General features: G+C 51.6%; 1 protein-coding gene across 1 annotated transcript in view; it reads left to right on the top strand.

Annotated features, from left to right (window-relative positions):
• Window positions 1–27,722, top strand: part of KLHL29 (kelch like family member 29) — a gene marked incomplete at its 3' end in the record, with an annotated part of 308,705 nt that overhangs the window by 81,762 nt on the left and 199,221 nt on the right. Inside the window, exon 2 of the mRNA XM_082851615.1 lies at window positions 2,594–2,701. The remainder of the gene's footprint in view (window positions 1–2,593; window positions 2,702–27,722) is intronic.

Raw genomic sequence — 27,722 nt, forward strand, 5'->3', positions numbered from 1 at the left:
CTTCTAACCATCTCTGAGAATGTATTCATTAGGGTCTTGACAGGAAACAGACACATTCAAATGTGTAATTTGAAGAGAGTTAAATGAAAGGACTATTCACAAAGGTGGCGGAGAGAGAACTGTATGGAACCCATCACCAACCAGAGCCGCGACCTTCAGTAGAGAGTCACAGCCATCCCATGAAGACAAGCAAGGAGGCAGGAAATTGGGAATAAACACCCAGCCCCACCCCAATCCCTGGTCTCCTGCTGGTGTCTGCATTGGCTGAACGTAACTGGAAGTTGCAGGGTCTCAGAGCTGGAGTGACACCCTCTCTGCCAACCGGGTGAGCCTCCCAGGACACAGAACCGGATGGAAAGCCGACCTGGAGGAGCGAACAGAAGATACCCAGCACAGCCTGTGATGTCTCACACGTCAGCTCACGTTAGGATCTTTTCATAAGCACATTAGGGAACAGTCCCAGAGAACTCAGCTTTGCATGTGGTTTATTTTTGTTCGGAACTTTGTTTCGGTTATCTCCTCTAGAAGTGGCCTGTGGAGACCACAAAGGAGGAAGGACGAGGCCACTGTCATCAGAACAGTTTAGACAGCACTGGTGGCCCACCCCCCTGCACTGCCCACCCCCCCTCCTGTCTGGACTGTGCTGTATTTGTCTGGCACGACCCAGAGAGTCGAGCCATCTGGGTTGCAGAAAAGGGAAGTGGATTACCCTGACGTTGGCAACCAAGAGGTTTGTCTCAAGAGAGGGAGAGCTCTTTCTAAGGCTTGCTGGCCAGGGTCTTGGGCTCTCAATTAGTTAGTAGCCTTTACAGTGGCCTGCAAGGCCCTACGCTAACTGAATTCTCACCTCTCCAGCTTAATGTCCTATAGTCTCCCATGTCCAGCCACAACTGCGGATCCAGGAACACAACAGTCACGCTCCTCCCGGGGCATTTGCACTGGCTCTTCCCTCTGCCCTGAATGCTCTCCCCGGACACCTGCACAGCCCAGGCCCGTATCATCTTCCAGCGTGCTTGAATGCCATCCTCTTGTGAGGCTTATTACCCCGACCACCCTCTCTAAACTGCACCACAATCTCCCACAGTCATCTTCTGCTCTACGTCTTCTCTGATAAATAGTTCTGACGACCTTCTAATATATTGTACAATTTGTACTTATTTCTTAAGGTTATTGTTCGTTCTGTGTTTCCATCCACTAGAAGATGAGCTCTATGAGGGCAGGAATTTTTCTTCCTGTTTTGTTCACTTGTATTCCCAGAGCCTAGACACTGCCTGACACCTAAGGGGGATGCCCTTAATATGTATTGAATGAATGAATGGGTAATTAAATGAATGACATCCTCAAGAATCTAAAAACGGACTGACGACTGTCCCCTGGACCTCTCACTTCACCGACACATCACTGCCAAGGCTCTTTCCCAGAAATACATCGATCGTTTATTATCACCAGTACTGTCAGTATTTTGTGGCCAAAGAGATCGATTTAACTGTCTGCTTCACATAAGCTCGGTAGAGGAAATGTACTCATGACTTTGGTTCTGTATCAAAATTAAATGGTGACCTTGGCTTACTTTGCTTCCCCACTGAGGTTATTTCTTAATCATAAAGGGAACACGCTATCCTTGGGAAAAATAGTATTTTTGCCGCCTTCAGCTTTAAAATGGCTCTTTGATATGGCCCGTGTGTGTCTGTCAGCAGCATCTGAAAAAGCTTGAGTTGAGAGGCTCCGAGAAAGACCCGTTGCATCGTCGGAGAGAAGCTCGTCATAAGGTGGAATTAGTTTACAATAACTTATTTACCTGTCCACATCCTTCATATCGCATTAAAGCTTTCTCCCTGCTATCCGGGGCTCTGGAGTGCTAAGAGGAAAAGGGAAAATCAGTTGGTAATGATATATTCAGTTTAGAAAAAGATATCGATTCCCAGGTAACGACAATCATGCGTTTTTTGCAGTGGAGGATGCCATTTCCTGTCGTGAAGATGGCTTTCACATATATTATATTTGAACTAGGGAACTAGGGATAGCCCTGCCTCCCCATATTCGATAGCCTCTCTCTACGAGGTAGTAAATCCATATATTTTTTTAAAACCCTTCTCTCCAGGGAACCCATCCTTTGCCTCCTCAAGGTCTCTTTGTCCATTGTCTAAAAGTAATGATGTGCTTTTGTAGTTCTAGAGTTTGTGTCCTGTGCTCTTTTCAGCATTAAAGAAGACTTACATTTCTTATTTTTCCCCGTCTCTGGAATTTCTTGGTTTGGATTAGATGGAAGGGAATGCCATTATTCTCTCTCTTATTGCGTGTTAATGGGTCTACCATGGGGATTAGGGCTTTCTGTGTTTGGGGGATGGAGGGGTGAGATCTAGTGTCTGCCCCTTGGGGTTCTCTGCTGCCCACTCGGATCCCCTTATCTTGGTGTGCTGGGGCAGAGTTTGGGCATGGCCTGTGTGAGATCATCCACACCGGGAAATCCAAGATAGGGACAAGCTTCCACTTAAGTTGGGGACCATCTAAGATGCTGGAATTCCAAAGAGATCTTTTTGCAAAAGATGATACCTTTTCCCCACCCCACCCCCACTCTTCTGTCTCTTTTTAGACGGCCTGGCCTCCTGGTGATGTTCACGCTGTGCTAAGTGCTGGTGGCCATCGAGGATTTTGCATCCTGGGGACGAATCCTGAGCTTGCCAGAGACGGACGGTGCAAGGTAGGTCAGCTCACCTGGAAATCAGAAAGTCATCTTCTCTACCACTGATTTCCTCGGGGAAGTAAGGTAAATGTAGCTGGTCCTCTCACCCTTTTGGTCAGTGAGATTTTTACCGTAGACATGGGATTAACTGGTAACCAGAGCCAAGCTAAGCCACCTGGGCCCCACCCTTCTGGCATCAACACACGAGCAAGGCTGTCACTCTTATTCACTCACCTGGGGCTCTGGTCCTCCAGGAGGTTGGATCTGGGGGTGGCCAGCAGCTAGGTGACTACTTAGCTCCTTAAAAACTGCAATTCTTCTTTTGTAATTTAACTTTTCTTGTTATTAAAATAGTATTATTAAATATCATGAAAATATTATTGATGTTATTAATATTAAAACAAATAATAATATATTATTTGTTCAGTGTAAAAATATTTTAAAAGATAGCACCTAAAATTATATAAATTACTTATAATTATAATCCCGAGAAATAAGCATTTTAGGGTCCTTTTCCAGGCTATTTTCCTAAGCATATACATAAAGTGTACACGCACACATGCACGACACAGATGAGGTCACACTGTAGGTACTAGTTGGTAATCCATTATTTTGACTTCACAATATGTTGCAGGTACCTTTTTATGTCAGTAAATACAATTCTATAGCATTTTTAAAGGCTTCATATTGTATGGTTATAATAAGCCACACAGTTTACTTAACCAGTGCCTTAATAATGGGGATCTAGTGTATTTTTAATATTGTACTCTTACGAACAATACTATAACAAACATTTTTGCATATATGTCTTTGCATAGTCATTTGATTATTTCCTTGGATTAAATTTATAGAGGTCAGCCTTCAGATTTTGATTCAGGAATCTCCAAGCTAGATCAGGAAGACCAGGCAGCCAGGAGAGGTAGGGGGAACATGGCCTAACCTTGTGACGGCAGCGTCTGATGAAACTAATCAGCGAGCTGGGCCTGGAATGAAGGTGGGCGTTGGGGGTGTAGGCGCCGGGATTCAGGACGCTTGAAGCTGAGCTGACCTAGGCTAGCATGTCTTGATGACACTCGAGCCTTTAGAAGTCCATGGGCTGAAGCCACCTCGGCATCACTCCTAGGGCTGGTGCTGGGCGAGCTCAGATGCTGCGTTCTCAGCAGGCCCATGCCCTGGTGCCCTCTGACCAGGAGCCTCAGGGGCTCTGCCTGGGACCAGCCTGTAGCCAGGACTCCAGCTTCCTTCCACAGCAGGGGTCTCAGCAGCTGACCAACAAGGTTCCTGCCATGCCCTGATGGTCTGCTGGTCAGAGAGCTTTCTCTTTGGACTCAGAGACAGTGGAGTTGGGGATGCGCTGCACTCCCAGAGCCCTCGCACAATGAGAAGGGATCCTGAGTTGCAGGCAGACTGGGTTGTCAGCAGGAAGCAAGAGGAGGCTCCAGGCCTGAATCAGCTACCGAAATAGAAGAAACATCCACGTGCACCCAGCCTGCTGCCACCCAGCAGTCCAGCAGGGGTGGCCAGTGGGGACAGATGGGCGCCTGACCTTGAGAGTTGTTAGGCTGTTGGCACACTCCTAAGGACGTCACTGACTGGCTGGCCAGCTGTCCAGCTACTCATCCTGGACACAAGGGAATGCTTTGCTTCTGTGACTGTCGGGCCAGAGGAGGGGAGTTGGAAAACTAGACAGTTAAGCTTGGATTTGGTGACCGTGGCATTCTCAGCTCTTGGAGGGGGCAAAGGTGGAGTTAAGTGTCTGAGAAAAGATTCAGGAGATGCTCTTCACAGAAGTCAGCTTTCCAAGAATACGCCTTCAAGTTTTAGAGTGTGAGTGTGAGTGTGGCTGAGGTGAAGGGGGTAGGGCAACCCAGGGCAACGGGTTTAACGGCCTTTATTTTGGGGTCTTCTATTCCCTGCCTCTGATGCAGGGTGACACATGGCTCTTGTTCATCCCAACCTTTGAGGAGCATGTATTTTAGGATCGGGAGGGACTTGAAGGTTATCTCACCAGGCATATCTGATAGGACACCCCCCTTGTGGGTCTTAAATCTCTGTGCCCACCAGACTGGTCTTCTCACTGTGAACCCATGGCAGTCTTCCCTACCTCCTGGCCAGTCCCTGGAGGAGAATCATTGCTTCTCTCTGTGCTCCCTTCCACCACCCCGCCCAGCGCCCGCCGAGGCTTTCAGTAAATACTCACCGCACACACACCCCCACAGCCTTTCCTGGGAGCCCCACCACAGCATATGGCCTGGAGCTGGGTCATATGTTCCCCTCACGTGCAGGACTCCCACAGATTCCCAAGAAGATAGGCAGCTTCCACGGCCTGCATTGACCCCTGGTAACCAGTGGAAGAGCTATCACTTTCCTGTGGAAATTGGGCCAGGTCACTGGGCTCCATGAATCCTGCTACAAAGCGGGATCTGCTCAGAGGCAGGGCGCAGAGGGCCGCTCTCTGCTTGTCCGTGGCCTGATGAGCATCCTCTGTGTAACCAAGAGCGTGGTACCGGGACCAGCCAGCAGGAGGGAAATCTGATGCCAGCACTGCAGCGTGCGACCGTGGCCAGGGTGGGGCTGAAGAGTTAAGGGGTAAAGCTGAGGACCTGGTTCATGCAGAACTGAAGACTGAGCCAAGAATGGCATTAGCAGACACCCAGGCTCCGAGGTGATGAAGGGCCAGTGCCCATCCCCATCGGTGCGGGGGACGCCCCTGTGCAGCCTCCCCAACCTTCATCCTGGGACTGTCACAGTGCTGCCTATCCAGGCCCCTAGTCCCCCTGGGCGCCCTGCATCCTGGGAGGACATTACAGATGTCTCCAGAGCTAATGGGACCTGGAGGTGTGCCATCAGAGGACACCTTGTGCTGTGCCCCGGACTTCTGCCCTCACAGCAGCTTCACCCGGCAAAGCCATCCCAAAGGTGCCCTTGCTGACCGCACACATCCTGTGCCTTTCTGCACTCCCTCGCTCTTCACAGCCTTGCTTCACTGGACCCCTGGCCCCTCCTCCCTCCTTCTCTTTCTGATCCCCCTTTGGCTTCCACCCTGAGGATGGACCTGTGGGCTGGCATTTTAGTGCTGCTTTCGCCAGCATATCCAAGCTGTCACCCACTTGTCCTTTGTTCTTGCTGCCTGTCCTGGCCCGCCCTGGAAACTTCTGCAGCCCCTACCTTCCCTGGGCCTCTGGGCCCTCAGGTGTCTGAGGGGGCCATGTAATCACGCTGAGGGGCTTGGGCACAGATCTTTTAGCACAGCCTTAGCCAAACCCTCAGTGCTGCCCAGGCGTCCTTCATGCATCACTTGTCCATTCCCTTTCCGGTCCTTGCAACTGTTCCCTGCCTCCCCCATTGTCCTCAAGACCTCAAGCCAACCCTGTCCTCCTCAGGATCAGCAAAAGACCTCCCTACTCGTTTCACGTAGACATGGAGCCTCCCACCCTCGGCTTGGGTGGGCTGCATCTCTCTGTCTTTCTGGCCACTCCAGCCCCTCTTCCTGCTTCTGCCTGTAAATGAAGGTGTTTGTGCTACCGGGTTTCCCTCAGCTTTACTGTCTCTCAGTAGCCCCTTACTCCCTCTGCTTCAGCGGTCCCCAGGGCTTGATTCTCAGGAAGCACCTCTGTCCTAAGGTCCTGACCACTTCTCCATAGTTCTGAGAATCCATTACCCACCGGTCTGATTGCATCTCAGACTTGACCTGGACAAAAGGAGCCACCTCATTGCTGTGAAGCCTTAGGGATGCCTCAACCCTCGCCTCTCCCTAGGCTGTGAACCTCTGTCCTCTGTGTCTTGAGCCTCTCATCCTCTTTCCTGGACCATGAGCTTCTGGAGGACAAGGACCATTCTTTTTTTTTTTTTTGTGGTACACGGGCCTCTCACTGTTGTGGTCTCTCCCGTTGCGGAGCACAGGCTCCGGACGCACAGGCTCAGCGGCTGTGGCTCACGGGCCCAGCTGCTCCGCGGCATGTGACATCCTCCCGGACCGGGGCATGAACCCGTGTCCCCTGCATCGGCAGGCAGACTCTCAACCACTGCGCCACCAGAGAAGCCCTGGGACCATTCTTTTATCTCCCCATCATGAGATCAGATGATCTTATTCAGTTCAGAGGTCACAGGACTGCAGGACAGATGACCTCACAGGCAGTGTGTTAGAAGGGACACTGGACTGAGAGACAGGCCGCTGGGCTCTCATCCCAAATCCACCACTAATGCCAGGCAAGCCCCGTACAGCTTTCTGAGCCTCCATCTCCTCTGCTTCAAATGTAGGATAACCACCCACCCACCCACCTTCCTAGCTCCCAGGAGAAGGTAGACAGGTTCAGAGGCAAAATGACATTACCTGGGCCAGCAGTGCTCAGGCCTCAGTGAACACTGCAGTCACCTGGAGAGATTTAAAAAATACAGATGCCTGGGTTCTTACCCCAGACCTTCTAATTTCATTGTTCTCATGAGGATGGGCATCTGTGTATCTTAAAGCTTCAGCCAGTACTCTCAACTCAAAGGTGTTAACCAAATTCCTGGATTCTAAGCCCTGAGGATTTGGGATGGAGGTTGTGGAGATTTGGCAAAACAGAACTGCTGGCTGATATGTAATTTATCTACTCTTTCAGCTATTCTCAAATCTACCCCCCGGGGCTCCCCTGGTGGCGCAGTGGTTGAGAGTCCGCCTGCCGATGCAGGGGGCGAGGGTTCGTGCCCCGGTCCGGGAGGATCCCGCATGCCGCGGAGCGGCTGGGCCCGTGGGCCATGGCCGCTGGGACTGCGCGTCCGGAACCTATGCTCCGCGTCGGGAGGGGCCCCAGCGGTGAGAGGCCCGCGTACCGCAAAAAAAAAAAAAAAAAATCTACCCCCTGGGTTAAGGCTTCTGAAAGCTGGGTACCATGGCGATAGCAATCTGTCAACCCTGCTCATCTCGCCCCACCCCGAAATGATTTTCCATGAACCCTACAGGCTGTGAGGAGATCTTATTTTCCTATGGAGCATGTAGATATGCTCACATTTAGGACTTTGCGGCAGTCAGTGTCCATCCTGTCACTGTGACTCCTTTGCTGGGACCTGAAATCAGTGCCTCTGACTTCAGCATAGGCATCTCCTCCCGAGCCATCATCACAGTGTTTCATGTTGGATCATGTCGTAGCAGATAAGCTCCTTGTTTGCCTCTTCTAAGTCTAAACAGTGGCTCTCAACCCTGGCTGCATATTAAGATCACCTAGGGAAATTTTTAAAATTCTGATATCCAGGCTACACACCAGATCAGGTAGATGAAAATCTCTACGGCTGGAACCCAGGCATTAGTATTTCTGTGACACTCCCCAGGTAATTCCCAGTAGGAGGCCAAGGTCAGGGGCATGGCCAAGCCTGGAGGCCAATCTGTGACCCACCTGTGACACACGTTTGAGACCTCCTAGGGGTGTTTTCATGGAGACAGCATGCCCTGCACACTTGTTTGTCTCCCTCCTGCTTTTGACTTGCATTGTCTCACAGTCTCCTTTTAAGTCACCTTCAATCCTTTCTGAACTCAGTGAGGTGAAAACAGGCAGAACCGAAAGCTTCCTGCTTTTCTCTGGCTGGGCCCTGGGCAGCCAGCTCCCACCCCGTCAGGCCTCCCGGGAGAGAGGGTTGCAGACCCCCTTCCCTACCCGTAGGTGCCAGGCCAGAGCCGTCGATTCTGGCGACCCCACCGTGGGGAACTGCAGCCGGTCTGCCAAGAGCCCTCCAAGGCCCGTGAGAGAGGCTCGGTCAGTTCACAGCACCTGTGTGCTGACACGGGACTGGGGCAAAGAGGGGGCCGACAGGGTGGTCTGTCAGAGCATCACTGTGCCCGGGACGGTGGCTGTGCCACCCTCGTCTGCCCTCCTTGGCCTGTGAGACTCTGAGCAGCATGCTGAGACCATCAGCCTAAGGCAGGCAATGCCCCAGGGGTGGATCCCCCGTTTCTGGAGTTGAGTTGTTGGAAGCAGCATAGGCACAGGGAGGGCGCTTCCCCTTGGCTACTGGGGGCAGGGCGCACACAGCAGTCCGTTCACTCTAGCTGCAAAACCTTGTTTGGCACCTGGGCTAGAAATAGCTTATCTGCAAACCTCAGAGTTTATTTTTGTGGCCAAGTTTGATTTCCAAGTGACCTGTCTCCTTCCTTCCTTCGCACCTGCCCCAGAGACCAGGGCTGATGGGAACAGTTGTGGGTTTGTGCCCTACAGCAGGGCACCTGGCCCGGGGGGGGCGTGGGAGTTGACACCCAGCCTGTGCTCTGCAAGCTTGGCTGTGCCTATGAGGGCTCAGAGGGAGGGACACCTCTTTCTAAGTTGCACAAAAATGCTGAAAAGGCTGGTAGTGGCCCTGCCAGAGTCCTGCTCCAGTGACTGTGTAAGGACGCTCCCGAAGTTGTGAGCTTCCGGCTCTTATTGATAGTTTCATATTTTCACAGGTCACTCAGAACTTTTAAGCTTTTATCTGCTAATCATAAATTCTCTCTCTCTCTCTTGCAACGTGACAGATAGAGCCAGAAGCATTGGGGCTGTAAGAAGAATACCCAGCACACGGTAAAACTCATTCATTCATCCACTCAAGCACTTACTGGCAACCACACTGTATATTGTTCTAGGTCCAGGATCCAGAGAGGTCAGACAAAAGCCTGTCCTCAAGGAGCTGGCAGTCCAGTGGAGAGACCAGCAAGTAAATACATTCTGACAATAAGATGTGATAAATACAACAGTAGGAATTTATACAATGTGCTATGGAAGAACTCATTCAGTCAACAAATATTTCTTAAGCACCTGCTCTATGCCAGGCTGTATTCTGGGCACGGGGGGTACAGCAGTGACTATATGAGACAAAATCCCTGACCCAGAGCACACATTTGAGGCCATGAGAGTATTCAGCAGCTAGTTTGATCAAAACCACAGGCTTCCAAGAAGAGGTAACTTCAAGCTGGAAATGTGTGTGTGTGTGTGTGTCAGTGCACACACGCACATAGGCAGTGTTTCAGGCAATAGAAACAGCTTGTGCAAAGGCCTGAATATGTAAAAGGACAGGAGAGCCCAGAGCATAAGTGCTAAGGGAGACCTAAGAGTTGGGAGATGTGGCTGGAAAGGTAATTGGGTCTCGGCTGTGATGGGCATTGAATGCCATGCTAAGCCTCCAGAAGCCACGCTCTCAGATAATGGAAGCAGAGCTGAAGGCTCACAGAGCACTGGCCAGAGAGCACTCTCACAGCCAAGGTCCCCGTGCACTCCCTGAGCCCCAGAGACTTTGGCAGCCTCGTGCTCAGGGCAGCCACTGCCCCAACCTCACTTTGTTAGAACATCCAAGACTAAGACCGTAGGACTTACTTTACCTCTTCCCATGACCCAGTGCTTTCAGTTTGCAAAGTGTTTTCACATAACTTCATCTCCTTGGTCATAAGGGAGACCCTAGGAGGTAGATAGAGAGGGATTATTGTTGCCATTGATTATACTGAGCAAAACAAGCTGAGGCCCAGAGAGGGCCAGTGTCTTGCCCAAGGTCACACAGCCAATCAAAGCAGAGTGGGAACTAGAGTCCTTGTCTCCTGGTTCCTAATCCAGAGCCCCTCCTGCCTCCACATCAACTGCTACTCCTTAGATTGAAGCCTAAGACCTCTGAGCGAGTGTCAGTCTGCGCCTGCCTGCCTTCCACAAACATTAGTTGAGCACCTACTATGTGTCAAGCCCAGCATTGAATGACCATCCTCTGGGCCTCAGTGTAGTCCCACCCCCACCCAGGAAAAAAACTGGAAGAATCACATCTTCCTTCCTTCCTCCCACCCACAGTGACCCAAGAGGCCCAAAGACCACAGTCAGCCAGGCCCAGGCATCACCCACCTACACCAAGTTGAACAGCGAATGGAATTACCACTGCAGGCTGCAGACCACTCACTCACTGCATCCTCTCATCCAGGCCACTCGGAGGCACATTCATTACAGCTGCCAGCGCATGTTCTCACTCTTACTTGTAAGAGAGCTGGATGCTAAAAGGATGGGGGAGACTTAATTCTCATTCACAGAGCTAGAGCTTCCCTGTGTAAGACAGATGCAGCCTAGCAACCCTCATGAGCCCTTCTTTTGATTTGTAGCAACTCATTTAGATAAAAGCATCTGGTTTGTGAGGTAGCAACAACAACAAAAAATCATTAAAAGCATATTTCTGCTTTTACAAAGTGACCTAGTAACAGCACAGGAGGTAACAATTAACCTATCCCCCCTCCTCCAGGTACACAGGCAGGTGCCGAAAGTGGGAAATGAAAGTCCGGACACGGAGAGGCTCTATCCAGCATCCCTTCTCAGATCAGTGCCATGCTCACGGATGTGCACAAGGCAGCCCCCAGCAGCCAGCCAGAGAGCCTCGCCCTCCCATTAGCACGGACAGGAGGCATCCTGCTTCTCCAACCCAGAATAAACAGTGCGATTACTTACTTAGCAGCAGTTCAGGGCTTTCTAAAATGCAATCAGAGTGCTCTGCATCTTGCACAGGTGAGCACAGAGCTGCACTACTGGCTCTGTGAATCAGATAAAGTAAATCTGACCCCATACCAGCTAGCCAAACCCACCTCCCCTGACTTCCACCCCAGCACCCGTGCATGCCCCACGCACTCACACACGGCCTCTGTTCCCCTCCAGACAGACCCTGTGCTTCTAACTGACCCTGCTTGTGTGCCTCGAACCCCTGAGCACCTGTCCTGCTAAGCCTGCATCTCCCAGGAGTGCCTCTCCCATCCCTACCCATCTCCTGGCAAAGCGCTCCCAGGCCACCCACGCTGGGAATTTTCTCTCTTCTCCTCTGATTTCCTGATACGGTTACTCTCCCCGGAACCCATTTGGTTCTTTTGGGGTCAAGTGCAGTCCTTTCACTGGCCAGTGTGCTCAAGGCTCATCCCCGGACCACTGTGAGCTCAGAGCTGAGCACATGTAACACTGTAAAGGAACTGATCATAGGAGGTCAACTCACACGGCCTCTGGCAGTGCTCCTGGGTCCCTCAGCCCCTCTGCTTCCCTTCTGTCACAGAACCCTCTCACCTGGCACCTGGCTGTTTTCTTGTCTGCCTTGGGAGACAGCTGGGAGTCCCCTGAGGGCAGGGACAGTGTCTTGGTCACTGGGTCACTCCCCACAGCCTGACACAAAGAAGGTTCTGGCACAGTTATGGAATGAGTGAGTGGCATGTGTGCCTCACTCAGAAGCATCTCATTTAACCTGTCTCACCTGCGTGTACTCAGGGTCCTGCCACGCCCATGAGAGCAGCTCACAGCTGCCCACCTCAGGGCAGTGAGGGCAATGCACTGACCCAGCCCTTCCAAGGCCACTGCCCCTGGGGCACCAGCACCCCAGGCCAGAGCTCTCCTTTCTGCTGTTCCAAGCTCGGTCCCCAGTCCAAGAGGAAGACAGGCTCCCAGGCCCTGCTGGAACCCAGGGTCTCAGTATGCTCAATTTAACATTTAAAACACTTTTGGAAAAGAGGTCCCATATTCAAAGGGACCTCCCAGCATTCATTCACTCGTTCATTCATTCATTTGGGGAACATTTGTAGTAAGCAGCGTAGTGTAGTGGTCAAGGGCACAGATGATGAAACAAGACTGCCTGGGTCCTAATCCCAGCCCTGCCCCCACCAGCTGTGTGACTTCCGACACGTTATTGAACCTCCTCGTGCCTCAGTTTCTTCACCTGCAAAATAGAGATTATAAATATACCTACCTCATGGGGTGGTTGAAAGGATTAAATAGTTCATATAATACAACACCTAGAATAGTGCATGAAACATAGCTTAATACAAGGGTTTGCTGTTATTATCCTAAGGGCTGGGACCCCAGCCGACTCATGGACGTAATTCATACTTTCTTCAGGACCAATCACCCTGTGATTGGCCAGTCAGGCCAGTCACCCTGTGGCCTTTGCTTGCTAAATACATCCAGTCACCAGGGGACCTCTGCTCCCAGGGAGGTGGCCCTCCTCAGACCACAGGGATCCCAAACAGCCGCTGGGCTGCAAACTGATTCTCCAGGGACAACGGCAGAGGGTCCTGGGGCCCCTCCGCCTCGCTTCTGCTGGGGGATCTCCCAGCACCCATCACAGAGGACTTGAGCTTCTGCTCAGCCCGCAGCTGCCCCCGGAGCCTAAACCCGAACAGCGGACAAATGCCCCTCAGAGCGCTGGGGCCTGCCCCATCAAGGGCTGCCACTGGCCGGCTTCGGGACCGGGAAGCGTGTCCCTGCTCCTCTCTGGATCTCAGGTTCTTTGTCTGTGTCATGAGGGGGTTGGATTCGTGGTTGATCCCCAGGGGCCAGTCAGGCAACGTCCCTAGGAGTGACACTCTGGATGTGGCCACATGGGGGCTTCGGGGACTCCGCAGTTAGCACTGTGGCTTCAGAAGGTACGTCAGCTTGTCCTTGGGGCATCTGTCATTAACAATTAGGAGGTCGTCATCTGGTAAATAATTCATAGCCCCAGAGACGGGATTAGCCGCCAATAAACAATAATCCATTTAGAACGAGGCTTCCAGGGGCCGTGCAGCCGTGGGGACGCAGCTCCCTCCCCGCCTCCGGTGTCCTGCTGATGAGCCGGCCTCGGGCCTGGCCCTTCTGAAGCCCTCCCTCCCCACCCCCTCCCCTGGCTCAGCAGGGTCTAGTCTCTGGAATAATAAGGACGAGTATTGAGTGCTGACCAAGGGCCAAAGGCTATGCTGAACGCTTTCCATGTACTTTCTCCTGGAATCCTCCCAGCAACCCTATGGACGGACATGGGTACTATTATTGTCCCCCTTTACAGAGAAGTAAACTGAGGCTCCCAGAGGCTAAATAACTTACCCAGGGTCAGAGCACGCGCGGTCTGGGACTCAGGTCAGCTCTGGCTCTGAGCCCGCCCGTCCCACCCCGTCCTACTGTGAGTTTTAACTTCTCATCCCTTGTCTGGCCTTGATGTCTGTGTGACCTGTGCCCTCCCAGCTAACCTGGGAGCCCTGGAAGCCTGTGTTCCCCCACTGGTCTCCCTCACCAAGCGGGGGGCCCGGGAGGTGTTTCATAGAGACGGCAGAACCCAGCCTCACTCGCCGGCTGACTAGTTAGTGGTATCATTAGACTCGTGAGGGGTGTTTAGAGGCCAAACCAAAGCCATTGGAGCCGGGAGTAGGAGGGCATGTCTTCATCTGAACGTCCCATCTTCTCACCGGCCTGGTACACTTCTCCCTATCAGGAGCACAGCCTTCGGGCCACGCGTCCCCATCCTGGGGGAGGCCCAGATGGTGTGAACCCGACTGTACGGGCTGGTCTTTAGGATTGGGTGAGCCCTGCCGAGAGCTGTTCCTCTCCTGCCCATACTGTCGCCCTACCAGCAAGGCCAGCTGCTCGCCCTACATCTGCAGGACTACCTCAGAGTCCTGCCCAGGGACCCCCAGTCAGGGAGAGACCCCAAAGAAGAAGAGGTGAAATCTCTCCCGCTGCCCATTCTTGGCTTCTCCTGGGTCAGGGCACAGAGGACACATCAGCACCCCCACAACCAGCGTCCCCAGGGCCTGCAGTCATGAACGGTCTCGGTTACACTTCTCAGGCCACCAGAGCCACCCTGAGTTGGGAGCTGTGAGGAACAGGGTGGAGTTGCTGGATGCTGGGCCCTGGAAATGTCACACATCTGGAATGTTGCACAGACCTCTGGGCCAGGCCGTGTAGTGGGGGAAGTCCCATGCGTGCTCATTTCTCAATAACTGTGGTAACCAGCCCTGGGAGAGGCCCCCTGTAGCCTTCTCACCTCTCCTACTGTGGACAGCGGGGTGGTCAGGACTGGAGGACACAAAGGCCAGGAGAAGTGGTCCCTTGCTGCGTTCCAGAACAGCTTGAATCAGACGGCAACTTCCCCTCTCCTTTGAGGAGGCTTCCCTGAGGAGACACCGCTCACGTCCTGCCTGTCAGGCTCCCACACTGACCTACGTCCCCAGGCCCCTTCCTGTACAATTTGCATCCAGAAGTGGGGGAAGATCACCGCGGGGCATCGCCTGCCTTAGGCTGATGGTCTCAGCATGGGGCCGAGTCTCACAGGCCAAGGAGGGCAGACGAGGGTGGCACAGCCACCGTCCCGGGCACAGTGATGCTCTGACAGACCACCCTGTCGGCCCCCTCTTTGCCCCAGTCCCGTGTCAGCACACAGGTGCTGTGAACTGACCGAGCCTCTCTCACGGGCCTTGGAGGGCTCTTGGCAGACTGGCTGCAGTTCCCCACGGTGGGGTCGCCAGAATCGACGGCTCTGGCCTGGCACCTGCGGGTAGGGAAGGGGGTCTGCAACCCTCTCTCCCGGGAGGCCTGACGGGGTGGGAGCTGGCTGCCCAGGGCCCAGCCAGAGAAAAGCAGGAAGCTTTCGGTTCTGCCTGTTTTCACCTCACTGAGTTCAGAAAGGATTGAAGGTGACTTAAAAGGAGACTGTGAGACAATGCAAGTCAAAAGCAGGAGGGAGACAAACAAGTGTGCAGGGCACGCTGTCTCCATGAAAACACCCCTAGGAGGTCTCAAACGTGTGTCACAGGTGGGTCACAGATTGGCCTCCAGGCTTGGCCGTGCCCTTGACCTTGGCCTCCTACTGGGAATTACCTGGGGATCCCGGTGACTAATGTGAGACATCTACCTCTTGCTTATCCCGAAAGGAGGGGCGCATCCCCTGTTGTTCAGGGCCTTGTTCCGTGGGGCTGGTACTTCCTCTCCCGCTGGCAGCTCCAAGCTGAGACCTGCTGCGCAGCTCCACGGGGGTCCCAGCAGCTCCCTCTTCCAGGCTGGCTCCTCCAGCCCATCAGCACGAGACTTCCCGTGCCCCGTGCCATTGCGGACGCATTGACAGAAAGCAAAACTGTCATTTAGGGAGGGGGAGGCAGAGAGCATGCATCTCCATGGGCTCTGACAGATAGCAGGTACAACCTCCGACAGCCCCCAGAAACGATGCTCTATTACGTGTGTGCTCCCATGTAATTCGTCCTTGTGTTCTCAGTGAGGGCGTGCTGCGGGGCTGCACGCGGAGGGGGACCTGCTAGGCCTGCCCCGGTCCTTCTCCAGCGAGCCCTGGGGCTGGCTCAGCCCTGACACTAGAGCCTCTGCCACAGGTCTCCAGGGCAGGAAATTCCATCAGCTCCCACAGTCCCCACTGAGGTGGCTCCTACAGGCTTTTCTTCTATCTGACCTAAATCTCCCTTGCTGCAATTTAAGCCCATATTCCTTTGTTTTGTTTTGAATGGAAATGGAGAACAGCTAGTCCGCAGCTGCCTGCTAAAGCAGGGTGGGCCCGAAGCCCTTCGTACCTCCTGCCACAAGGACGCGTTCTCAGAAGCCTGCCCTGTCGAATCCCTCCCGAGAGGAGGCTCTGAGAGGACAGCTTGCACACTGAGGCATGAGGCGAGGCTCCATCCCTGGAGGCAGGGGGCCTGGTGGGGGCAGAGCCCCTGCTTCGGGCACAACACTGACGTGGCCCCTGAGGCTGCCGAGTGAACCAGGGGAGGAGCAGGGGCGGGGTGGGCGTGCGAATGGATCACGGTGAAAAGTGCAAGGATGGAATCTGGCCAGGGAGCTGGGGGAGCCTCCAGAAGGAGGTGACACCCACCCACCTTAAATCCCACAGGAGGGAGGGAGTCAGCCAGGAGGAAAAGGACAGGCCTTCGGACGGATCCCAGGAGGGGTCTCCTCCCCTCCAGGTCCCTGATTTGGCTTTGAAAACATTGTTCTCTTAGTTATATTTATATTATTATATTATTTATATTAATCTTAGTTACAGTTCTATATTAAGCAGATTTTTTTCCTGCCTGCCTCTGCTGGTGGTGAGTCTGGAGTTGCACACCCTCACACGGTCCTTCACTTTTCAGCGAGCGTACAAGTGGCAGAAGCCCCCATGGGCTAAGAGCATCCTGGAGGGGGGTCTGTTGGCCTTGTGATCTCCTAGACCTCTAGGTTTCTCTCTCGTTTTTGTGCCTTTTTACTTCTGGGAACAAATAACCCCCACTTGTTTCAGCTATTTTGTAGTCCACTGAAGACAGTTCCTAGAAGAGATGGGTTCATAGTTAAAAAAGAAATTAAATTTGATTGGAAAGCAGTAGATCGCAGCTAAGTTCTGAGTTTAAAAAGCAGGGACGCTGAGTGTCCCTGACAGCACTCAGGCAGGGTGCAGTGAACGCGAGAGAAGAATTTTTATTTTTCCTAGGCCAGTGGAATTAAAACCTTCCGATTCTGTCGGATAGATGGAGAGAAACTGAATCCTTTTTTCCTAAGCAGTTATCTAACGGCAATCCTGAGATGTGAGCAAGGTCATTTGACTTTTTTTTTTTCCATTGCCTGGTCAGAAGCCCCCTCCAAACTACTCTGCTCAGTACAAAGGGACCAAAAAAAAAAAAACATTGATTGGATTTAAATAATGGAATTGCCATTAATATCTTCCATAGAAGAAGATTGATTCTGACTTGGATTTATGGGAAGTTAGGGCTTGTAAAAGTAAACAGAGTGGTACTCGTTCAATATTAATGCATCACCCACCCCGAGGGCTGGTTAAATGGATGGGCTCTCGGCCAAAACCCCCCATGCCAGCAGCTGGGTTACAGGGGCCTCTGGAGGGTGGCGAAGGCATCCTGGGCCCAGTCCAGTTACCAGCTGTGCTGGTCTAGGAAGCCAGGCTGCGCCCTTCCCCGCCTTCCTTCGCATTCGATTCTAAGGTGAAGATCACTGCCCTTTTTTGTCAGGAGGCTGTGGGGGAGACCAGCAGCTCTCCCTGATACTCTGCAAACGTTCACTGCTCCTAATAGGACCGAGGACCCTCTGATGGGCCAGAAAAGTCCCTCTCTCTCCCTGCACCCGCTAAGAGCTCCCACCCTTCTGCAGGTGGGTGGGTGTGTGGACCACCGCAGCCTCTAGTGCTGCTGTTCTTGGGCCCAGAGCTCAAGACCTTCAGCGCAGGGACATGTGGGCTTGGGGTTTCAGAAGGAGTTTCTCCAGTGACTCTTTACTCCTGCCCAGGAGAAGGTGGAGGTGAGGCCCAGGTCCTCTGGGAAAGTGGTGGCAGGGCCCTGCGTGGACTAGGAAGGGCCGGTGATTGAAGGTGATGGGGGATGTCGATCACATCCCAGGGCTGGTGGCTCCCACTCGTGCCAGCGTCCCACCCAGCTGGGCCTTCAACTCCACTCCTGACCCTCTCACTCTGCCTCTTTCATCCCCATCCAAGCAGTGTGAAGCCCTTATCACTGTCCTCCAGCCTTCTAGGTACTGTTGATCTCCTGTCCCTCAGCTATACACCAGCATCTCCCAGACCCATCCCCAGGGTCTGTATAACATGTCCCCCCTGCTCTCCCCAGGATGATCCCCAGGTGCCACAAGACCTCACAGGACTCGTCATCGTTTTTCCAGCCCACTCCCCTTCCCGTGCTCCCCACCTCTGGGAATGGCCACGCCATCTACCCAGTCCCCAAGTCAGAAGTGTGGGCGTGCCGCCAGCCCTCTCCGCCGTCCCTCCTCATCCCCAAGCCCTGGAGCTAAGCTCTGTCTCCTAACCTCTCCCCACCCATCCCTCTCCTCCATCCCTGTGCTCTTGACTTGGTTCAGCAGGTGCTCACCACTTGTAACCTGCAGGACCACCGTGGTCTCCCGCCTCATTTCTCCCCCTCCCCCTCTTTGCCCCCTTCCGGTTTCTGCGCACTGGCCTCCAGAGTGATCCTCCAGGGTGCAAACCACACTGCCAGTTCCCCCCGTCCATGTAGGACAAGATCCAGACATCTGCCTTTGGAACCCCCCATCCCTGTGCTGACAGCATGACCCATGATCACACTCTGTACTTTATACCACGGTGCCTTTTCCATGCCTTTTCCTCTACCTGGAATGCCATTCCCGTCACCCTGTCTGGACTTGCCCACCTAGGCCTCTTCCCAAGGCAGAACCAGCCATTCTCTCTTTATCATGACATGCTGTTTGTACTTTGAGTGCAGGAAAAGAAACAAACCTTTGAGGGCCTTCTGTATCAGACAAGTTTGGGGCTGCCTGCCTTGCCCACTCCAGCTTCTGGAAACATCTGCACCCACCCAAAACCCCTGCTGCTGATAGCAGGTCATGCAGCCCCACCCCTCCAGTTTACTGGATGAGGGGCAGAGTCCTGATTTCAAGGGTGCCCTTCCATCGGCTGGCCCGCAACGTAGGACTGATGGCTCCTGACTTTTAAAAATTCGCTAGACCAATAGGATCTCTCTCCAGAGAACCAGAGAGAGTTCCATTTGGGGCTGGGCACTTCAGCCGAATGGTAATACAGATGCAACACAAGAGCAATTATTCTGGAGCTCTGTGCCTGTCCAGGTTCAGTCTCAAAGGCAGTGATAGGGAAGGAAAGGAAAAGGAAGATGATGGCGTAGGAGAAGCAGAACCTTGAACAAGAGATGGAGCTCATCGTGGCTGGTCCCTGAAGCTCCTCCTGTTTCTACCCACCTGCTGGCTCCCTCTGAAACCTCACCGTGGTCTCGCAAGAGTCCTCCCTTTCACATGAGCTGGTGTGGGTGCATTCTCTTTGGTCCTAGAATGTCTGCTTTTGAGTGCCTTGCAGTAATCCTGTCAAGCGGGTATTATTATTATTGCCATTTTCACAGATGAGTCTATTGAGGCTCAAACCCATTAGGTAACGTGCTCAAGGTCAAGGGCGAGGAAGCGAGAGAGCCGAAATGTGGGCCAGTCTTACATACAGCAGCACCCCTTCCTCAGCATTGGCTGCGTCCTCGCACTGTGTTCACTCTTCCCTAGTCTCCCACTTGGGGCTGTCAGCTCCTGGAAGACAGGAGCTATGTTCACTCACCGCAGTGCCCTCACTGCCCACCACGGGCTCCAGCACCATGCAGGCATCAAGTGTCTGATGGGTATGATTTAATTTCCACACAGCCTAGCAGAAAAAGCCCTGGGCTCTGAGCCCAAAAGCCAGAATTCAGGTCCTGCCTCTCTGCATGATGGTTGTGTTATCTTGGGTGGATCACTTTCCTCCCTCCATGTCCTGCAACAACGGAAACAGTCTAAGGTGTTCAGGCAGACCTCATGTTATTGCACTTTGCTTTATGGAGCTTCACAGATACTCTGTTTTTTACAAACTGAAGGTTTGTGGCAGCCCTGCGTCGAGCAAGTCTATCGGCACCATTTTTCCCACAGCACTGCTCACTTCGTGTCTCTGAGTCACGTTTTGGTCATTCTCTCAATGTTTCAAACTTTGTCATGATTATGATTTTTGTTACGGTGATCTGTCATCGTGATCTTTGACATGACTGTTGCAAAAAGATTACGACCCACTGAAGGCTCAGATGATAGCATGTTTTAGCAGTAAAGCATTTTGGAATTAAGGTATACACCTGTTTTCTTAGACGTACTGCTATTGCACACTTACTAGACTACAGTATAGCATAAACATAATTTTTATGTGCACTGGGAAACCAAAAAACCTGTGTGACTCGCTTTATTGAGATACTCACTTTATTGCGGTGGTCTGGAACCAAACCCGAAATATCTCCGAGGTATTCCTGTAACGGGCAGTGGATGATTCTGGACAATTTCTGAGGTCTTTTCCTGCTCTAAAATCCCATGGCTGTGTCATCTCTGCCCTGCCTACCTCAGAGGAATGACATAAAGTAGAACACTCCACGCTCCTGGCCAGCTGGGTGTTTGCCCCAACCTGTTCCTGCAACTAGCGCTGCCCTTTTCTGCTCAATTCCCTGGAGGCCCCTCGCCCTTTCTTTCATTGCTTGCTGTTTGCCAGGGATTTGTGCCGCAGTCAGGCGGGCCACGATTTTCGTGCACCCCTGATAGCAGCTTTATCTAATGAAGATGAGGTGCTTACACGTATTTTCATTCTTTAAAAAAAAATCGGCTATTAATTTGTCAGAATTATTCATATTCTACTGATGATATTTTCCATGTATCTAATCAGGGAGCTCATGAATAGAAATGAAACTATTTAAACACAGAGATGGTATACATTGTAAGATCTTGTTTTCTCACGCTGTTTCATAATGCAGTGAATACATTTATTCCTTCTAAAAACAGGTTTTGCAACCATCAAAAAAATTTTTTTTAATCTTTGATTAAATATGACTATTCATATTTATATGAATAAATATGCTAAACTGGTGTGAGTGCTGTATGTATATGTGTGTTTGCACGTACGTGTGTGTCGGAGACATGTGCTCATTAGAAGCTTGTTTCCTGGTTTTCTCCATAGGGACAGGAGACTGTTTTCACTGAGAAAAATGGAAAAACACATTTGGATCAAATCTTTATTTAGGATGGATGGGTGACAAAGTCAAAGTACAAATTGAAATGGGGCTGAATAATATTCGAGATAATTATTTGTACAATGTAGACTTTTAAACTGCTCAAAATTCCAGCAGCACTTACCTACATTGAAAGAGGCTTAGAAACCATTAAACAAAGCCAGATATTAAATATACTACTGCTATCTCTCGAAACATTAGCAAGTAATGTAAAACACATGGCATCTACTCAATGGAAAATCTGAGAATACAAATTATAATAGTTGTCTTATAAGACCTCTGGGAAGCTTGTACTAAATTGCTTAATTCCATTAATAACAAACTATTACTCTAGCTATTAAAGTAACATAAGGTAATAGAGATCATGTCGGGAGATTGCACTGAGGCTCTTTCTTCACCTAGCACAAATTTATTCAGGGGCATTGATAGATTTTAATTGACTATGGCAACTGAATAGCAACAAAGAAAATTGAATGTCTTTTGAAAAGCTCCACATTTTGTAGAAACAAATAGCAACACCAAAGTGAGGGTTTGGGGTTGCTGGGGGAGGTGGGAAGGATATCGGGGAGAATCTGTACCGGCAGCTTCTCCAGAAATGCTTTCCTGTTATCGTCACAAGAAGTTTCTCAGGAACAGGCACACCACTGGCCCGAGCATCTTTTTCAGCTCTGTGCGGTCCAAATTGAAACAAAAGCAATCCACGCTGCTACAAAGACACGTGCTTTGTCATGGGGCACACTTCCAAGATACAGGACTGGAGGGGCAGAAGGCTGCTGAGTCTTCTCCAGAGAGTTCTGAGAACAGGGTTTGTTTCAGCCTAAGGGCCTGGCATTGGTGTGAGTGACCCCTCACCCTGGGCCAGCCATAATATGAGTGACCCCTGATCCTGTGCTGGCAATGGTGTGAGTGACCCCTCATACTGGGCTGGAGATGGTGTGAGTGACCCCTCATCATGACCCTGAAGCTGAAGACCACTAAAGACTCCCTCAGTTCCCATCTAGTCCAGGGTGGATTCTAGTGACCTGTCACCTACTCTTCTCTTCCACTTTTGGTCCTGTGTCCACTACTCATTGCCATCAGGGTGTCTCTCCTGCATCTCATATGGGCCTTGCTTTGCATGAATTTAGTTTCTGTATTAGCTCCGGCTGCCGGCAACAAAATACCAAAGACTGAGTGAGTGCCTTAAACAACAGAAACTTTGTGTCTCACAGTTCTGGAGGCTGGATGTCCAAGATCAGAGCGCCAGCATAGTCGGGGTCTGGTGAGGGCTCGCTTCCTGGCTTGCAGATGGCCACCGTTCTGCTGTGTCCTCACATGGCAGAGAGAGAGGGGGGTAGAGAACTTAAGCCTTCCCTGGTGTCTCTTCTTGTAAGGACACTAATCTTAATGCATCAGGACCTCATTTAACTTTAATTCCATAAAGCCTCTATTTCCAAATATAGTCACATTGGAGGTTAGAGCTTTAACATATGGATTTGGGAGGGACACAGTTCAGTCCATAGCAGTTCTGAAGTCTTTGTTGCATCTTGCTGGGCTAATCTCTTCTTCTCTTCTCACCCTCAGCCCCAAGTACCTGGCGCTTCAATACTGCCTCTGTTCTCTGTGTGAAGGAAAGCCCATTTTTAAAGGAAACTGTACCAAGATGTGAGGGGCTACTGGAAGCCTCCCTGTAGTGGCATTCTAGGGGGTGGTAGGGAGCCCTGAGGGCAATGGAAGAGGTGGTAGGAGGTCACAGGGTGCCCCCCAGTCACCCCCTCACCATGCTTTTTTGTTGTTGATATACAATAATATTATATAAGCTAGGTGTACAATATAGTGGTTCACAATTTTTAAAGGTTACACTCCATTTATAGTTATTATAAAATATTGGCCATATTCCCCATGTTGTAGAATATATCCTTGTAGCTTATTGTTTACCTAAGAGTTTGTACCTCTTAACCCCGTACCCCTATATTGTCCCTCCCCCTACCCCCTTACCATGCTTGTTGGTGAGTTGCGTCCAGATCATTGCACCACCTGGCCCAGGGCACATGATAATCTTGCTCCGCAGGTGTTTGAAGCAATTTCTGATGTCTGGGTTTTCCCCCGGGTTTTGTGTATGTCCTGAACATCACCCCACTTCAGCCTGTAGGGCTCATAATCTTCTTAGTGGCAGCGAGTATAATGGTCAACTCTGCTGCATCCACTGGGATCAGGGACCTTCCGTCTCTCTCTCTGCCCATTGGTCCCAGCTTCTCTCCAGGACATCACAGAGGAGCTTAGAGGGCTTGCCTTCGCCAAAGTATCCCCTCTGTACTCACAGCCCCAGAGAGGGGACTGGCTCTTCTCGAGTCCTTTCAGAGCCAGGCTCTGGGGTGTGGTGCCCAGGAACGGGCTCTGGTCCTGGCTGCGGGCGCTGGGCTCTCTGGCGCTGGGAGAATCTAATCCCACCGCAACTGCAGCACATGCATGTGTTTGAAAACCTCCTTGGCAGGCAGGACCTCCTAATTTTTTCCACTTCTTGTGATTAGCGTTACAGACTAATCCTAGCGCCAGACTCAATACCAGCTGTTCTTCCCCCGCTGCTTGTTTTTACTTATAAACCGAATCCTGGAGCCGCTGCTGCATCGGCTGGCCCCCACTCCTCCCCCAGCCCAAGCTGCAGCCGGTCACCTGCGGCATGACCTCAGGTGTGTTACCTTTCTGCGTGGCCGCCTGTGTCCTTCCCACAGCCTGGGTGGCACTGCCAGGTCTCAGAGGGCCAGTGAGGGCCACTCTCGGTCCCAGAGAGGGCTTTGCTTACCTGCTAAGATGGTTTGATAGCAGCAGTTCTCAGAGCCAGGCTTGTCTTAGAGATTTCACTTTGCATCCAGAGATATTGGACATCCCTGAGTACCACATACAAGTTTTGATGTGATAAGATAGATTCAAAATAGTACATGCAACATTTAGATAACTTTTGTGACCTGACAGTAAAATGAACACACATGATCCCACCTCTGAACTTAAGAACTAGGATAGTACCAGACTACTGACATGACCTGTTTTCTCCACAGTTCTTTCCAACACCCCTTAAATTTGGAAAGGTATCTGCAAGGAGAACACCTCTCTCCTCCCACCACTGCCTTGTCACCATCCAGAGGACAAGGACCTCTCCCCAGGGGTCCCCCAGTTTGTGGCAGCAGCATCTCCATCGTTCAGCGGAGACCTGGCCAGGAAGCAAGAACTCAGTGGCTTCCAGCCCAGCAGGAGTGGCCAGAGGTTCCACTGTCCTGCGGAATCCAGGGAGGGTGACAAGGCAGGAGCTCGCTCTCCTTTGCTGATTCCTCTGGCATCTCCCCTTCTTCTGATGGCTTCCATGGCCGTGCAGGGGGAAGGTTATTTACAGCAGGCAGACACAGGAGCTCAGACTTCTGCATCCACAGACGCCATCAATTTGCATTTCTGTGAGAGTTTCTCACATACCTGGAAGGCCCTAAAAACAAATCAGAGAGCGTGGCATATGGGACATCTGCCCTCCAAACACGCCAGCGTCAAGAAGAATTGTGATTGTCAGAAATATCATATTCCTGTCGAAAGCCCATGAAATCAGCTCTGTAAATTGAGAACCATAAGTCACGGTTCTCCTTGTTCTGCCGCCGTATAAGAACCACGAGTTTTCCATAGGGTAGGAAACAAAACAAAACCAAACCCTGAGCCCTCTGAGAATGACTTAACGTCCACTCACAGCCACCTCGACCCGGCCTTGCTCTTTCTCTTGGTATGAAATTACTGACTCCCTTCGGTCCTCACATATTTTGGGCAGGTTGGTTTTTTTTCTTGGCAACTAAAATTTACTTTGAAAACAGGATTAAAGTAAATCTCTCTTTTTTTCCTCCCTGGCAATCTCTCCATGGTTTTGCCTCTCCAGCGTCTGCTGTCCATTTACATCTCTCTCCTTCCTCTTGTCTCTCCATTACTCCTTCCGATTGTTTCCTAGGGTAGAGCCATGCTCAGCACCTCAGGCAGTGCACGTGTGCACATGCTCCCCCTATCCTAACCGCCCCAGAAACATTTTAGTTACACAGGCCTGTGTCGGGGACGGTGCAGCAATGACTCAGGCAGGATGAGCAGAGGTGGCAGAAAGAGACCAGAGCTCACCTCTGCCCGGAGAGATAGGGCCAGGCGGGAAGGTACTGTAGGGATCTCAGAGAAGGGAAGCGGACAGCTGGAGGAGTCGGGGAAGGTTTGTTAGCCCCGAGCATCTTCCGCTGGATCCTAAAACAATACAATCTTGAGGTCTAGGGAGAAGAGCGAATGCCAGCTGGGTGGAGAGAGAAGCCTGGGCTGAGGCTGGTACGCATGTGCGTGTGACCTGAGCTTGACTGTGGTCAGAGGTGCGGGCCAGGGACCGTTTCCTCGGCACTGAGGTCAAAGGAAACCAGCCTTGTGGATACCATTCTGAAAAAGAATCCTGTGTTACGTGAGCACTGAGCAGAGAATGTCCAGGGGGACAAAGACGGACTGTGGGAATGGTTGACTCCGGATTTCAGGCCAGGATCCTAGGATTTTATACACTGGCCGTGAAAGCAAGGTCCCGTGAGTTCTCAGACTCAAATGCGGGGCATGATAGTGTTTGTTGCTGTTGTTGTTCGTCGTCATCTGGAAAGCAGGCAAGGATCCCCCTGACAATCTGGGAGTCTGGGGTTTGAGAGGCAGTAGTGAGACGCCCATGTAGACTCCGTTCTTCCGTCCCTCACTTGGCCAGGTGGGCCGGGGGCTAGAGTGCCAGTGAGGTGCTCTGACATCCAGGTGGATACGGCAAATCGGAGCAAATGCCCAGCCAGGCAGGAGCCTGCTGCCTGGGGCCTCAGCGTGCTCTGCAGAGCCGGGAGCTGCAGGCCTCTGGGTGGGGAGAGGCCCCTCTGGGCAGGGTCGGGAGGGGCTGGAGGGAAGGAGAGCAAGCCGACTAGAAGTGAACTTGATCCTGCTGTAGCCATCACCCAGCCATGCCACTGCTCTCTTGCTTGGCGCCTGCATTAGGAAATTCAGAAAGATTGGGGCAGGGACTCCCTGGAACGGTACTGCCCACTGCCCAGAACCTTCTGCAGTCATAGAGATAGTCTATACTGTGCTGTCTAGTACTGTCGAGTATTTAGAATGTGGTTCATGTGACTGGGGGGCTGAATTTTTTAATCTCTTCAAATAAAATTAATTTGAATTGAAATAACCACATTGACCAGCGGCCACAGTGTTAGCAGCACGACCCTAGAAGACCCAAGGCAGAGCCTGAGTGAGGCTGCCCCGTGCCTCCCAAGACTCCAGAAGATCTTTGATTTTGTCCCTTTCTGTGCCTCAAAGTGGCAGAGCAAACAGAGCTGTCAGAGAGAAATTACTCTGAAAATCTGAACGGGCTGAACACTTAACAGAGGTCCCTGTGGCTGAGGTTTCCTTTCGTGGTTAAAATTGTCTTAGGCACAGGAGAAGATCCTGTAGGTTTTCCCAAAGCCCTTTCTTCCTTGCTGCATGAAGTTTCTTCTGTCAAAGGAAATGGGTTTGCAAGGCTTCATTATTTTGGGATTTTCAGCAAACTCACTGAAGTCGTACCCGGGTTCCCACTTACCATTTGATTTCTGACTGCTGGGCATTCCCTCCTGCCCAGGGTGGTGGGGACCAGTTAGAGTTGCCCACATCTCTCACTTTTCCGGGGGGAGATTGGAGAGGGAATCAAGGGGCTGGCGGCCACCGCATACGGAAAATGGGCAGATGGGAGCAATTTGATCAACATTCCACTGAAAATGCCTGCCTTCTTTGGGTGTAAGTTAGGAATGCCCGGATAGATATTTATTTTCTTGCTCCACGATTGTCAGGCCCAAGCAGCAGCTGGATTTTCGATGATTTGGTGAAGTGCCCTGGCTCTGGGGTAGCTGATGGAGGCATCAGAATCCCCACCTGATTTCAGCAATCTCACTTCCCAGGGTTGTACAAGATGCTGAGGAGAAAGGGGGACAGCTGGAGCAAGTCAAAGCTGGGGGACGTGGAGCCACAGACCCTGGTCTGTGCCTACATGCACCCCGCCCAGAGGAAGCAAGTTTGGGGGGAGGAGGAGGTCGAGTGGAACAGGACTTGGAGATCCAGAATTCCCCAGATTCCTGGTGTGGTCTCAGGAAATAATGGAGGGGCGAGGGAAATAGCTCAACAATCTCATCGTGTTTATGACACATCACCGCTTAGGATTCTAAAACCTTACTCTTTGAGGCTCAATTGCTAGAAATAGAGCCTTGTCCACTGGCTGAGAAGGGTGGGAACAGATGATTACTTTTCCTAGGGTAGAAGCCTACATAGTTGAAGTGCATTTGCTTTGGGTTTAGTATTGTGAGAGTAATTAATTTATACAGGACTCTCCTTTAACCCACAAATATGCATTGATGCCAACTGTATGGCAGGCCCTGTGCTGTCCCCCAGCAAGGGAACAGTGAGTGAGATCGTCTCTGCCCTAAAGCAGAGACTCTTTCCGGCACAGTTCGGGATGGAAAGGAGCAAGATGTTCAGTGTACAGAAGGACACAGGGTGGTGTGGTCATGCCAGACACTGGTGTGCAGAACACAGGGAGTCCAGGAGAAACTTAAGCTGAGGCTTGAAATGAGTAGCGGACTTCAGATGTCTGGAAAGAGTGCAGGGGGTCTTCAACAGCTGGAACAAAGATGTGGTGGTGGGAAAAGAAATAGGTAAATGGGAAGCCACAGAGAAAATTTTATTATTATAATTTGCAATCCTTTGGGTATATACTTGCTATGATTAAACCTTTGAATTTACAAACCACCAGGTGTCCTTTTA

The sequence above is a fragment of the Leucopleurus acutus genome (assembly GCF_964270905.1).
Source record: "Leucopleurus acutus genome assembly, chromosome: 12".
Lineage (NCBI taxonomy): Eukaryota > Metazoa > Chordata > Mammalia > Artiodactyla > Delphinidae > Leucopleurus > Leucopleurus acutus.